General features: G+C 37.6%; 1 non-coding gene across 1 annotated transcript; it reads right to left on the bottom strand.

Annotated features, from left to right (window-relative positions):
- Positions 1 to 14479: 14479 nt before the first annotated feature.
- LOC117708020 (small nucleolar RNA SNORA17) lies at positions 14480 to 14611 on the bottom strand. Its single transcript, XR_004606753.1, has one exon. It is a non-coding gene; the product is annotated as a small nucleolar RNA SNORA17 (small nucleolar RNA).
- Positions 14612 to 14862: the final 251 nt, after the last annotated feature.

The raw sequence follows: 14862 nt of genomic DNA, 5'->3' as shown, positions 1-14862 counted from the left end.
AAACTCCTCTCACCATCTTAAATTGTCCAATCCCAACTTTAGAATTCTTTTCTTCTGTTCTTCTTTTTTTCTCCCTTAGTTATTCTTCTTCATTTGTGGGGAACCAGACACTGGTGAGTCTTAAGGTCTGAGAACAGCTAAATTCCATTTATTCATGGTGGGCAAATCACATGGCTCGATAAGCACCCTCAGCCACATGGCAGAGAATATGGAAGGTTTTTGATAAACTATTTCAGTGTGGAGGCTCAGTTTTGTAATGTTACCCGCTGAAGCTAATTATCCGAATGACAAGCCATCATTGATAACAAGTGGAGGAAAGTTTCCATGCATTAAAATGTCATTTACAAAAGTAGCCTCAACTTGCTTCCATTTGAACAGTATTTCTGGTATTCAGAATTAGAACAAAGTTCTACTGTACTCTACCTTCACAATAACAGAAGAAGCTCAGTTACTATTGATGGTTATTACATAATACTCATAAGCACCTGCTCATATGAAACTTAATTGACTGAATTAATGAAGATATTCTATTACATAATATCACTGTGAAATTATATACAGAATGTATTTAGTTTTTTGATATTTGTTTTGGTATCAGTACTTTTCCTAAGTTAACTAAGTATTTCTTCTAAAATTAATCTTTTTCTTTGGAAAACTGTTGATTCATAGACAGCTATAAAAAAAAACACAGAGGTGTATATGAATGCTTTCCTTTCTCCAAGGATAACAATCATTAACGCAGTGTTACAATAAAAAAATTGAGAGTGATACAGTCAAGATCTAGAATATTCCTCTCTTCTCAAGGATTTCCCTAGGGATTCATGAACAGACACTCTCATTTTTCTGCTCTGTTTTCTACTGGATTTTAGTCTCTGTGACAAACCACAAGATATTCTATTTATACAAGACTTAATGCATTTGACTACATTCTTGAAACACAAAGTCTAAGACTTACCAAACACAGCAGCTGTGGACTCAGGTTTCTGGGGTTGCATAACTGGGTGGGAGCACTCGTTGAGAGTAAACCAATCATTTCAAGACCAGAGCTCAAAGGAAGTAGAACCTCACAGTTTGCCTCAGGACATTGTACATGGTGTGGCCTATATCATCTGTCACCAGGTTCTACTTCCTAAAGTTTCCAGCACTTATTGTTTTCAAGAATTTATGTCTCTCCTATTGTGTCAGGAAATGGATGAGTACGAAGCAGAGTAACAGAGCATTTGCCCAAAATATGTGAAGCCTTGGTTACCACTCAAAACACTACCAAGGAAAACAAAGAAAAGGAAAATAAAGAAAAAGTCTAGCAGTACTGAAGAGTCTCCACAAACAAAAATCAACAAAAGCTAGTTATGAGACAAGACATGAAATGTTAAGAAATCAAAAGCTCTAATTTCAGATGGTAGTTTGATATTTTGGATCCGGCATCCAGTGATTCTGAAACCCTCAACACAGGAGGTGCTCCTTTGGTGTTGTGGAAAGCTTAGCTTTGAACATCTTTTCAGGGCCTTGGGACCAGAAATGTGCACTTGAAATGTGCACTCCCACCACCTTTACATATCTAGCTGATTCTATTAAAGATATAGACCAAGCATGATGGAACACTATCTTCTTGCACAACAGCTGAAAAACCTTCTCCAAATAAAGGTAATTCTAGAAGTCATTTGCTAAGGCCCTTGTGTACATCAAAGAAGTTCTTTTTCTTTGTATCTATAAAAGCTGGCAGAAGTGACAGTCTTTTTGAGTTCCGATTTTCTGACTTTTTTTCTGGTTATCATACTTTGTTATTAGCACAACACCTGTATTTTTCCAGGAAGAATATCTAATGTTTTCATTTACTTACATCTCCTTGTATTGCAGCTTGTTTACAGGAACTTGAAATCCTTGTTTTTTCAGTGCTTTAACTCCAGGCTCTGTTTTTTCAGTTAACAGAAGAATAACTCAAAGCCCACATGATGAAACAGATAACCCACTGTCATTAATATTGCTGATTATTGATATCAGAGATTGTCTTAATAATGGAATACAGTTATACAGTATATATTTACAATAAACATTGTAAATATTCTTTAAATTTTTCATTTTATTTATGTAAATGAAATTATACCAAGAGTGCTTACAGATTTATATATTGAAAGAAAAATGTAAAGATGCCAAGATAGCAATTTAATAGCACAACTGAAGTTCAAACTTGAGTTAGCTTTAAGGCATAGAAACGGCTCCTTTGAAGGCATTACTAAAGCACAAGATGAAGTTACAATGGTACCATGGGAAAGTTTGGGCTGGGTACGTATGTGGATGGGAAGAAGGCAGTATTTCTTTAGGAGTATTTGGAGTCAGGGAATAGATAAGGAGAAGGCAGGTAATTTTGTCACATGTCTGGGGGGCACTCTACAAACAGCGAGTTATGTCATGATGTTAAGTATTCTGTAGACTTCTAAACATCCTGCACTGCTAAGGATCACCCCATGCTTCCCCTCTTTGCCTCGCCATTGTGAAATTGCAGAAGAGTGAAAATACTTCTGGCCACAGATTCTTTTGTCTCTGACTCTGCATCCCTCACACACACAGCACAACTATTTCCTGAAGCTGTTTGCCACTAGGAAGAGTAAAATGGCACAATGGGTATTGTGTCTTTATTAGATCAACCTTGTATGTTGTAGGCCACTCACAATACAACAAAAACAGATACTGTATTATACATTTACACTGCATAGGCTTGTTTGCCTTTGGGGGACAAGACAAGAGCCACTTGAATTTTGTCAACTGAAAGGGAATTTCAACATGTTAGTAGTGAGTTTTCAGTAAAGCTGGCACATGGGAAGCTGAAGCCTGACCCCATTTGTGGAAAGCACTACAGGTGCTGAACTAATTTCATGACAATAAGAATGAAAATTGGGCAAATCTAAATGAAGCTAATTAAATATGCAATGGTTCTGCAGAAAGTTAATGAAAGTACATATTTTATAAAACAACTGCTGGTTTCTTCATTAAGTAATATAATGGATAGATGCTAGCCTAAATCTTACAATAAACTACTTTTTAATATCTAAGAGCTAATTTATAATATTTCTTCCACATTAAGTTATAACCTTTTTATTTGACCAGACACAAGAACATAGCTGCATATTTAATTTTCTTAAAATAAAGAAAAACTGAAGAAAGACACGAACAAAAATTATAACAAGTCCCATGTTAACAATTAATGACCAGAATGTTAAATATAGAAAAAATTTTAACTATTCTCAGAATCAAAAGATAGCTTTCTGGAAGAAAACTGAGGAGAGATTTTTGCAGCTTTGTACTGAGGGATCAGGCATTTCCCAAGAAAATTACGTATGTTGAAACTTTCACAGTGTTTGTTTAGAACAACTAAATATTATCAGAATTTTGACATTTATCTCCATTTAAATGTAAAATTCAAAATATTAATATACACTCTATCTAACCCTACAAGTTTAGCATTTAAAATGCCTTTTCTAACAATATCATGCAGTTTTTTTTTTTTTTTTTTTTATTAATCACTATTACAGGTTGAGATTAAGGATTGTGGTTTCTATAGTTCTTTATTGTTCAGGATTGTTTTAGCTATCCTGGGTTATTTTGATGTTCCATATGAAGTTAAGAATTGCTCTTTTAAGGTCTGTAAAATGTTGTGTTGGAATGTTGATAGGAGTTACATTAAATCTTTAGATTGCTTTGGTAAGATGACCATTTTCACTACATTAATCCTACTGGTTCATGAGCATGAGCGATCTTTCCATCTTCTGTTATTTTCATCAATTTCTTTCTTCAGGGACTTGAAGTTCATGTCATACTGATCTTTCACTTACTTGACTAAAGTTACACCAAGATATTTTGTACTATTTGTGGCTATCATGAAGGGTGTTGTTTTTATAATTTCTTTCTCATCCCATATAACCTTTGTATAAAAGAGGGCTACTGATTTCTGTGAGTTAATTTTGTGTCCAGACACTTTGCTGAAGTTATTAGATGTAGGAGTTCTCCAGGAGACCTTTGGGGGTCATTTATAACTACTATCATATCATCCTGGAATAGTGATAACTTTACTTCTTCCTTTCTGATTGTATCCCCTTGATCTCCGTTTGTTGTCTTATTGTTCTAGCTAGAACTTCAAGTTATATATTGAATAGGTAGGGAGAGAATAGCAGCCTTGTCTTGTCCCTGACTTTAGTGGGATTGCTTCAATTTTCTCTCCATTTAATTTTTTGTTGGCTATTGGCTTGGAGTATATTGCTTTTATTATGTTTAGGTATATGCCTAATTATTCCTTATATCCCTGCTAGCTCCAAGACTTTTAAAATAAAGGAGTATTGAATTTTGCCAAAGGCTTTTTCTGCATTCAGTGAGACGATCGTGTGATTTTTCCCTTTCTGTTAGTTTATATGGTAGATTATGTTGATTGATTTTCATATACTGAACCATCCATACATGCCTAAGAAGAAGCCTACTTGGTCATGGAGGCTGATGTTTTTGATGTGTTCTTAGATTCTGTTTGTGAGTATTTTATTCAGTATTTTTGCATTGATATTCATAAGAGATATTGGTCTAAGATTCTTTGTTGAGTATTTGTATGTTTTAGGTATCAGGGTGACTATGGCTCATAGCATGGGCTTGACAATGTCTCTTCTCTTTTTATTTTTGGTTTGAGGAGTATTGTTATTGCTCTTCTTTGGAAGTCTGGTAGAATTCTTAACTAAAACCATCTATCTGGTCCTTTGGGTTTTTTTTTTTTTTTTTTTTTGGTTGGAAAATTTTAAATGACTGTTTCTATTTCCTTAAAAGTTATAGGACTGCTTAGATAGTTTGCCTGATTTTGATTTTATTTTGGTGTTATCTGTCTAGAAAATCATCTATTTCATTTAAGTTTTCCAGTTTTGTGAGGTTCACAATTTTGAAGTAAGACTTAGCGATTTTTATTTTTCTCAGTTTCTGATTTTGTTAATTTGGATACTGTCTCCCTGCCTTTTAGCTATTTTGGCTAAGGGTCTGTCTGTTTTGTTGATAATATAATTGATTATCTTTGTTGATTTTTATCAAAGAGCCAGTTGTTGATTTTGTTGACTTTTTTGTGTTCTCTTTATTTCTAATTGATTGCTTTCAGCAGTGAGTTTGACTATTTCCCACTGTCTAATCCTCTTAGATATGTTTGTTTCCTTTTGTTCTGGATTTTTCAGGTGTGCTGTTAAGTTGCTAGTATGAGATCTCTCCAATTTTTTTATGAAGGCATTCAGTACTATGAATTTTCCTCTTAGCACTGATTTCATTGTGTCCCATAAGTTTGGATACGTTTGCTTTCATTTTCATTGAATTCTAGAAAGTCTTTCATTTCTTTTTTTCTTCCCTCACTAAGTAATCATTGAGTAGAGAGTTGTTCAGTTTTCATGAGTACTTGGGCTTTCTGTTTTTTCGTTTGCTGTTGAAGTTCAGCTTTAATCCATGGTGAGCTGATAAGATTCATGTGGCTTTTTTCTTTATCTTTCTTCTTCTTCTTCTTCTTCTTCTTCTTCTTCTTCTTCTTCTTCTTCTTCTTCTTCTTCTTCTTCTTCTTCTTCTTCTTCTTTCTTCTTGTAACTGTTGAGGCTTGCTTTGTGACTGGTTATATCGTCAATTTCGAAGAAAGTTGCATGAAGTGCTGAGAAGGTATATTCTTCGGTGAAATGTTCTTGGTTTACAACATCTGTCATTTTCATTGTTTTTCTGTTTAGTTTTTATTTCAATGACCTGTCCATTGGGGTATTTCAATGATCTGAGATTGGGGTATTTAAAACCCCCAACAACTGGAGTGTGGAGCTGTCCTTAAAACTTTTGCCTGTCTGTGGAATAGGTACCCCTAACTGGACTGCCTTGTCTGACCTCAGTGAGAGAGGATGCACCTAACTATGTGGAGGGACTGTGTGAGGAGGTGCTGGGACAGGAGCAGCAATCAGGATTTAAAATGAAATAAATAAATAAATAGCCATTTAGTCTTTGTCCGTGCAGTGAGTGACAATGGCAACATCAGGAACATGAGGGATCCATGGGAAGTTTCATACAAATACATCAAAAGCAGTAAGTTACATCTCTGTAAACCTGTTATACTGGCAACAAAAGCCATTCTGTTTTTGTTTAAAGACATCCTGTGAAGATGCAAATCATCAGCAAGCTGGCAGAAAATGCTTTCCATCCAACACCTGCACAGCTCAGCTGTCAGGAGGACTATTCCCAGGAAAAAAGTTGCTTCATAAACAAGGTGCATCATTTCTGAGCCATTCCACAATCGATCATTGATCATTCTCTTTTGACAGTCAAAGTAAGAATGTTTCCTTTTCCCTTTTTCAGCTGGTGATCATTAACATGTACTTGTTAGAACAAATAACTCTAAGCATTTAATCCCACTCCTCTGGGTTTTTTATTCAAGTTACAATACGGAATAATATTGTGGTCCCATTCTACACTGTTTGTCTCTCCTTTCTTCCCCTGTCACTCAATAAAAGAGAAATCTGAAGAAAAGCATATCTGGCATGAATCTCTGCGGTAAGGCTGTAATATGTCTTATTTTGTTCTTATGTTTTAAACATGAAGTCCTTCATAAAGGGAAAGGTTCTCAGGTCATGCTGAATATCTGCCCTGAGTCTCGCATTGCTCAACTCCATCCACTCTAGTGGTCTGTCCTCTTTTGGTATGTTTCCATATGTTGAGGTATTGAAAGAAACAAAACCAAACCAAAAATGGCTACCTCCCTGTGGCTTCATTGTTCACGTGGCTAATATCATCGAGGCTATAATGCTAAAATATAGCTTTAAATGGCTTTAATGCTGAGGTAGATTTTGCCATTTCTTTATGTGAGAACATTTTTGCTTGTTTCTAGCTGTAGTTCTGCAGACAGTGAAAATACCCTTTGCTTGAAATGCAGCATGCTTAAATTATTTCATGTATAGGATTTAATTGCCCCTTAAACTTATTAGACTACTTAGTGGCTCCTTTGTAAGGGTGAGAAAATTAAAATTAATACAAAAAATAATCCCAGTCAATAGTGTAGAAAGAATACAGAGCTCCATGTCTGACAGTGGACATTGGCCATTGACTCCTGAACCCTAATGTGATTGAATACACTTAGACAACCATGCTCACCTTTGGACTTTTTAAAGCTAAGAAAGCCATAGGGTCAGCCAACAGCACCCCATGCCATCCTCCCCTCTCTCACTTCCTTCCCCACCTCTCTCTCATTCTTTCTCCCTCTCTCTTTCCCTCAATGCCCTCTCTTCCTTTCCTTCTCATCCCCCGTCTCTCCTCCCTTTCCCTCTTCTTCCTTCCTCTCATAAATCTCTCCTTCTTTTCATCCATCCTCTCCCTTCACCTCCCTTTCCTTTCCCCTATACTTTTCTCCTATTTTCAAACCACTCGTAGCCATTGACAGGTTGTTCTTTTCTATATATCTTTTTGAAAATATATACCTTTTATTCTGAAATTTAAAGCAAAGACCTTATGAGTGATCTCTTTGCTTCACCATAATACTTTGAAATTTATTTGAGATTACTACACTGAGGACTGGGTGATAAGAGTATTTATCAGTTGTGACTTTTAAATAGGGAAAATAGGTTTTGTTTTGGTTTTTTTTGAACAGGTCTTTTTTTATGTTTCAATCAGGATTTATTATTTGTACTGCTGACACAGAGGTACTATCTGGCATACATAGAAATTGGAAAACTAGCCATAATAATATTTTAGACTTCTGGGGTTGCCCATATTTTTCTGAATGGAAACTGTAATCTTAAAATTGTCTAACTGAACTTCTTTTGTTATCTCACAGAGGATTATACACATTTTACTAATATAAAACTATTCTTTTTGCTGCCAAGAGTATTACAAACCTTAATATGAATGTTTACAGTCACAATGCAATCTTGATTCATTAATCTAGGAACTATCCAATTGCATTAAGTAGAATTCTATATATGAATGAGCAGTAGAGACTCTGGCCTGGTCAGATTAGTGTTGCAATGAGATTATCTATAAGAACGGAGGTCATGCAGAGCCATCTCTAACTCTGTAATCTGCAATGATGCCTATTGTGAAGAGCTCTTGACTTGATGTCAAAGGATACAGATTTCTTATCTGTTGATTAACAGTACATCATAATTAGATGATTGTTTTTCTCTCTCTCCTATCAGGTTGTCGTGTATATTTGACAATGACAAGAAAACGAGTAATAATGTTTATGACATAAGAATAAAGGCATTTTTCTCTATGTATTTGTTGCATCTAAAAAGAACATAAATGTTCAGACTGTAAGACAAATTTTATCATGTTATTAAATGGTTCATGTTTTAAGTCAAAGCAACTTTAACTAGTGACTAAAACCTGTGTCTTCTCATGACTAACCCTGCTTTTAAAAGATCTCTTATTTCACTATGCCATTGTATAAAAATGTGTCTGATGTTGTGACCATAAAGAATTTGTTAAGGGTAGTATAAGAAAACTGAGAACATCTGCACTTACTTTTGATAACTCTAGAGCTTTCTATAAAATATCATGACAGGGCAGAACACTGGGGTCAGTAGATATGAATGGCTTTCAACAGCCTCCCATCAAACAGAATGTCTACCAAGTATTTTATCTGAGATCTCCTTAGGAAAGATCAGTTTTCTTTTAATTAAAAGAAAAATGTCCTGTCTAAGTGATGAACTTCTGCTTGAGGAAATACATGATTACAGCTTCTAGTTATCTTTGTCTGTATCTTCTGTTGTAATGAGACCTTTGCTATATCTCCAGAGTGAATACACACACATACACATACATACACATACACACACACTCATGCACACGCACACACACACACACACACACACACACACACACACACAAAACATGTCTTAAGAAAAGACAAAGAAATTGTAGTTTTAATGTAGTTCTACCTCTACATAATTTCAAGACCAGTATACCAATAGACATTGTTGAGACAGGGAACACGGTGGTAGCTGTTACGACTCATACAGCTCATTTCACATTCCCTTAGGTAACCATTTCTACTGTTGGGTTTGAAAAAAAGTAAATTATAAAATGAAATGTTCATCCACAAGCAAGGAAAATAGTCTTCATTGTCAGTCTTGACTTAGAAAGACATTATTTACTGGCTTAGTCAAAATGAAGAAGTATCTTTACATAGGATTTTTAGCTTTTGTAAATCTGTTTTGGAAAGAGCCAACATAAGGCATGAAGAAAAGCAATTACCCTAATACTCTAGACAGGATGGCAGAAGGAGAATCACGAGCCTGTTGGTGATTAGTGTCAACCAAATCTTGATCCAGGCCCACAGCTCTGGGATCAAGGCCCCACCTGTAGCTCATAATTTCCATAACTCTCTTCCTGCATTTGCACAGTCATTGCAGATGGCTCCATCACTTCCAATATCATACTGAGATGTTAAACTATGTACACCATCAGATATCATATACATATTAAAATTTGTGGTAGCAGAGGAATGATCTCATCCTTCAAGTATAGCATCTGCAGTCCTGAAAATTCAACTTTCTTACTCTCTAACACATTCCAAAGATAGCTTTAGTAACCAAAATCCCTCAGAAAAAGTGAACCACTGTTCCCACTAGTCACTCCCGACAACTGGCCTGGGTTTGCATGAATAACATTCTCCAGATGTCAAATAAATGAATCTGACCGATAAGAGGGAACTCAGTCCTCATTTCATGTAAAGGTATTGCTATTGTACAGTAAAATTTCTAGCCTTATTGAACTGGGTGAGGTCACAGGGGCAGGGAATTGCTAGACCTTTGTATATCTATTCTGTCTCTACTGATTTCAACAGAGTCAGAGTTGCCAGGGCACAGTGACTTTTTGAACCAGTGGTTCTAGGCAATGTACGATGGATGCTAAACCAGTCTATAGAGCAAAGATACACAACTTGGAAAAGTGGATCCAAGCTTCAGGCTGGACTGACCATACATGGACCTCAGAGGAACTTAAAGAGAAAGGTACCAAGGATACACCATCTGGAGTGTGTGTGTGTGCTGCAGGGAGCCAGCAAGGAAGCACCATCTGGATGTGTATGTGGTAGGGTAAGAGCCAGCAATCTTAGGTAGTTAAAGATAACACCTACTTAGAGATGCTGCTATCATGCTGTCTTTTAAAAAATGAAGAAAGCATCTGGTAATTGAATGATGAGCTTTTTATTCGCACAAATAACTAAAATACATAATTAAAATCACTAGCAAATAATTTCAAAATGTCACAAAAATCCCTTTGCATTTGGAAATGCATCTGTAAGTTCTGACTAAATTCGTTCAAGTTTAATCTACCTGTATTTTTTCCAAAGGAAATTCCACTATAAAATGTGCTTTAAACAAAACAAACCACCACCACCAACAACAAAAAAACCCGAAACAGATAAACTCACTAGTTAGTAATGCATGGTAGAAGAAGGGTAGAAGGCTCAGTTTAGAAAACAAAATTTTACCTTCTTTTCTTGACAGATAAAATTCCATGTCCATATAAAGCCTGAAAGAGAGGCCATTTTTTAAAAAAAATTTAAAAATTACCTATAAAATGTGATTTCCACATATATTTCCCATTTATTAAATAAAAAAAAAACATTTTTTTTCAAAATTGTACCACCCCTTGCTTTCCTTTTTCAATCTGGGAAATGGACATCTTTTTGTGTGTTTTCAAATATATAATTTCTGAATCATTTTAATTCTGGATTCCATATTGTCTATCATGCATTTTCTCCATTGCACTTTGTACTGGCTCAAAACAAAAATAATTAATTCTGAGGTCACTTTCAGAAATAGATTCTAATTCTCCAATAAATAAATTGAAAGTATACATCCAGGTAAGCATCCATTAAATATAGTGTTAAGTCTTACCCAGGAGTTATGAGAAAACAGGAGGAGCCAGAGAGACCCTTACTCTTGTCCCAGGGCTGATCTACCTAGACAAGTTGAGAAGTTGTTCCAGTCATCTATTGAGTTAATTCCTTTATGTGACATCCATCCTCTAAGTGGCAGACAGAAATATCACTTCAGACAGGCTCTTAAGCTAAAGAAAAAACAACAGAGTGGTCCTCAGGTTTTAACATTGAAAGTGTATTCAATTGAGGAATTTAAGTTTGCCCTCTGCTTCTGTCCCCTTTGTCCTGGCCCTCCCCTTGGCTAGAACTCAGCTTCAAAGAACCTGCAGTCAACTCACAGCTCTCTCTGACTCACACTGGGCATTCTCTGTAGGCTACTAATCTAATAAATGATTCAGCCTGACTGCTGAATTGATGAGTCTCAGGGGTGAGCTGTAGGCAGAATGAGGTCTTTCCAAAGGCTTGAAAAGCAGTAGACGATTTTTCTGTAAGGTTTGCTAAAAACAGCTTTTCACCCACATATATAGCCATAATGCTTTAGAAGAAACTTCTTTTCTATGCTATAGTATACTCACTGCAACTATTTCATTGTCTCGTTATTGACAGCTTTCTGAAGATAAGAAAGACATACAACTTTCTATTTACCTTACTCTTAGGGCACTTTGTAGATGTTGGAATGTAATAGTCTATATTTCAACATCTTTAAATGTATACAGACTTTTGGGATTTTTATTTTTTTATTTTTTTGCAGATGGTTATCCGCATAGAATAAAGTATTACTCTAGGGTGGTCAGATACTGTCTACCAAAATACATACACATGGTTGGGCTACAAGGCAAATGAAATCTTCTGTGAATTCAAAGCCATTTCATGCTGACAAATAAATAGTAAGAAAATGTACTTATTGTAGTTTTTTGTTAATAAAAGATGATGTTAAGAACAATAGTATTTTTAACTCATTTTTTTCCTAAAAAGAGTGGCAATGTGAATGCAAATATGAATAATTGCTACTCATCATTTTTACATGTTGGGCTCCCATTATTCTTTTTTTTATTACTGGATATTTTCTTTATTTACATTCCTTTTCCCAGTCTCCCTCCAGGAAACCCCCATCCTACCCCCCTCCCCCTGCCTCTATAAGGGCAGTCCCCCATCCACCACCCACTTCTGCCTCCGTGCCCTGCCATTCCCCTACACTGGGGCATTGGACCTCCCATTATTCTCATTGTTTAACAAATACATTACAGTAACAACATCATGAGATTTCAATTGCTCTCTGTTGCTATGATGAAAATCATGACCCAAAGCAACTTGGGGAAGGAAGGGTTTATTTCAGTTGCACGTTCACATTATAATCTAACATCAAAGGGAGTTGTGGTAGGAGCTGTAAGCAGGAACCTGGAGGTAGGAACTGAAGCAGATGCCATGTAGAAGTGTTGTTTACTGGCTTGTTCCCCAGGGCTTGCTGAGTCTGTTTTCTTATAGACCTCATGACTTTCCCAGGGATGGTACAATCCACCATAAGATATGGAATCTTTCACAACAATCATTAACGAAGACAAAAAGCTACAGAGTTTCCTAATGTCGAATATTAGGATAGCATATTTTCAACTGTAGTGGTCTTCTCAGGTAACTTTAGTTTTTGCCAAGTTGACACAAAACAAGCCAGTACAACTTGTAATCACAAAATGAATGGATTTTAGAAACTGATAAGATATGATAATTTAATACATTTCTAAATGATAGACAGATCTTAGGGAAAGGTTTATAGTGTCTGAAAAATTTTCACTTTACTTGTGGCCAGAAACATAGCTCAGAGACAGAGTACATGGCCACAAACCTAGCCACAAACCCCAACAGCATAGACAAAATTCATAGGTTACTTGTTGACCATGCATGAAAACTGAGAGAATTCTTAGTACTATAAAAGTAGGAAAATCAGACTAAAAATGCATGTTATTTTTAACTTTGTGTGTTAGTGTTAGGTCACAAACTAGGCCAAATGGCAATGCTGCTGATAATGTTCTAAGATAATGATCTGAGCCCACCCCAGCACAGGCTAGATTCTTAGTAGATAAACAGAGTAATTTCTTCTTTTCCTTGTCCTCCTCATCCTCCTCCTCCTCTTCCTCCTCCTCATTATTTTCCTCCTACTATAATTTTTTTTAGCTTTTTATTGTTTTTTTTTTTTTTTTGTGAGTTTCACATCATGCATCCCAATCCCACTCAATTCGTCTCCCCTCATACCTGCCCTCCATACTTGCAACCCCACCTGGCAGAGTAAGAAAAAATCTCTTTGTGGAAGCTGTAGTGTGTTACAGTACATCCCAGAGTATACCCCTTTGTCCACACTTCTATTCTTGCAAATATTCACTGCAATCAGTCATTGGTCTGGTTCAAGACCTCTGGTGTCTGCTACACCATCGATACTGGCACCTCACTGGAACTCCTCTCAGATATCTTGTCATTGCCCAATATCATAGAGATTGTATAGTTTTGGATCTGTAGGATAGGCCCCTTCATGTACTCTAGCAGTTCATCAATGAGGTAGATGTTCCGGTGGGTCAATTCAAAGCTCTGGATTTGGCCTGAGAGGTATCTGAGCTGGTCAGCCTGCCAGCCCTCCTATACTCTCACCACTTGGACCACCTTTCCTGCCTCGCCCCAGCTGGCCCATGCAAGGCCACCATGAGCAAGGGCTAGAGCCAACTCTCCCACTCTCATGGTCTCGAGGCTGGCTTGCTGTCAACACCCAGATCCAGGGCCACCTTTACTACACTGTTCAGTCAGGGTTCAGGTTCCACTCTCCAGAGTACTAGATCTATCTAGGAGCAAGGACAGATCTCCTGCTCTTACATCCCCAGGGCCAGCTCTCTCATGACACCAGGCAAGGGGTGGGGCCAATTCTGCACAGCCTTCAGACATCAACATATTCCTAGGTGGCAGCTCAGACTATGGACATCCACCTGACCTTTGGTGGTAACAGAACTCTGATGCTGTAGGGCCAGGAACCTAGATGTGGTCCCCTAGTGGCAGCACAGGCCAGGACCCTACTACCATGGTCCTAGGTGGCATCTCTGACTACTCACATCAGGCTTCTTCCTCACTACCCTCCAGTCTCCAGTTCTTTCTCCCTTCACTGTGCCCACATCCTTCTGTTTCTTTTTCTTCCACTTCTATACTACTTAGTTGCTCCTCTAAGAGGTGCCTAGAGTCTCTGAGTGCCTGGAGTTTCCTGAAGAGTGCTCTCAGGAGTGCTATTCCCTGCTCACGAGCTATGGGTCCTGGCAGAGGTGATCTCAGGCATGGTCTTTCCTGCCCAGATTGTGTGGTACCAGACTGGTGGTTAACTCAGGCTAGCTCCTCTCCAGGCCCCATGGTACTTGAATGGTGGTTATCTTGGGCTCACGTCCATCAGGGCCCTTGGACCCAGGCAGGCTTCTTCTGTATCTGACTTGTTCCCAGCTGTGGGAGCTCATCCAGACTTGTGTGGTGCCTGACTGGTGACTGTGGTTTTCTCAGTCTAGCTCCTTGTGGGGAATGAGGTGGGGGGAGGAGGGGAGAGGCCTCCTGGAGACAGACTGGTTGTCATTTCGGGCTCGTTTTTTTTCAGGGAGTGTTAAGGCTACTAATCATTGAGATGTTCACAGGTCAGAACACTGAGCATAGACATGGCCTCTCCCCCCCCCCCCCCCACTGATGATGCACATGTGACACAGCCGCATCTGCAATGCCTCTAGGGGCAGTAACAGAATGATACTTAGTGGATAAAAAGAAACCAACTCAGCATTCCTCAGAAACCTGGTAACATGAAGTTTCTGTTTGTAAGAAAATCTACCACTTCTTTCCTCCACCCTTAATGTCAGTTATTAGGGGTAAGGGACCCAAACAACCTGCATCCACTCAAAGACTCAATTCTGCTCACGATCAATTAAAGTTGACTTGCTTTCCTGCCCAGCTGTTGGTGCTGTTGTTCTCAACATTTTGAGGCAGCCTGG

This window comes from Arvicanthis niloticus, chromosome 4, assembly GCF_011762505.2.
Source record: "Arvicanthis niloticus isolate mArvNil1 chromosome 4, mArvNil1.pat.X, whole genome shotgun sequence".
In the NCBI taxonomy this organism is placed as follows: Eukaryota; Metazoa; Chordata; class Mammalia; order Rodentia; family Muridae; genus Arvicanthis; species Arvicanthis niloticus.
Note: the sequence above shows the minus strand (reverse complement) of the source record. Positions and strands in the feature narration are given on the sequence as shown.